The sequence below is a fragment of the Pteropus alecto genome, unplaced genomic scaffold (genome assembly GCF_000325575.1).
Source record: "Pteropus alecto unplaced genomic scaffold, ASM32557v1 scaffold134, whole genome shotgun sequence".
NCBI lineage: Eukaryota > Metazoa > Chordata > Mammalia > Chiroptera > Pteropodidae > Pteropus > Pteropus alecto.
In genome coordinates this window covers 2,910,826-2,911,423 of record NW_006436283.1, presented here as the reverse complement: position 1 = coordinate 2,911,423, position 598 = coordinate 2,910,826, and the positions used below count along the sequence as shown (strand labels likewise).

At 59.5% G+C, this 598-nt stretch overlaps 1 long non-coding RNA gene across 1 annotated transcript in view; it reads left to right on the top strand.

Annotated features, from left to right (window-relative positions):
• Positions 1-598, top strand: part of LOC112480057 — a 3,986-nt gene that overhangs the window by 2,377 nt on the left and 1,011 nt on the right. The window lies entirely within an intron of this gene.

Genomic DNA, 598 nt, shown 5'->3' with positions numbered 1-598 from the left:
GGCTCTCCCTTCTAGCTCTTTCCTCTGAAACAGCCTGGCTTCAGGGATCCCCATCACCTCATCAGAAGTTCCCCTGCCCCACCTCCTCTCCACAGAGAGCAAAGAGGAGAAAGGCCAGGGTCATCCATCCAGCGGAGCTGGAAGAGAAAGCCTGGGTTTCGGTCAGGGGCAGGGGTGTGAGGTGTTGGAGTCTGGGGCAGCCACGGCGGAGACTCACAGTGGACATCATGGCTTCGGGGGGCAGCAAGATGAGAACATTGCCATTAGGCACCATCAGCTCTCATCCGGAGGCTGGAGGAAGCGCCCAGCGTCCCCCAAGTCAGGCATCCCTGACCCCCCACCCCCGCAAAAGCAGCCCTCTGGTGTCAGCCGCGCCAAGAGCCATCCTCCAACTGCCACCAGGAAGATGGGGACGTGGTTCCTGGTCCCAGGCAGGAGCGAGGTCGAACACCTAGGAAGCAAGGGAGGAAACATGGAAGGAGAAGAAAGAAGGAAGAGGCTAAGGAGGGAGGCAGGAGGCAGGAGAAGAGAGGGAGGGAGGGGTGGAAAGGTGGAGAGAGAGGGGCAGGAAGAAAGTAAAGAGGGATGAAAGGAGAAG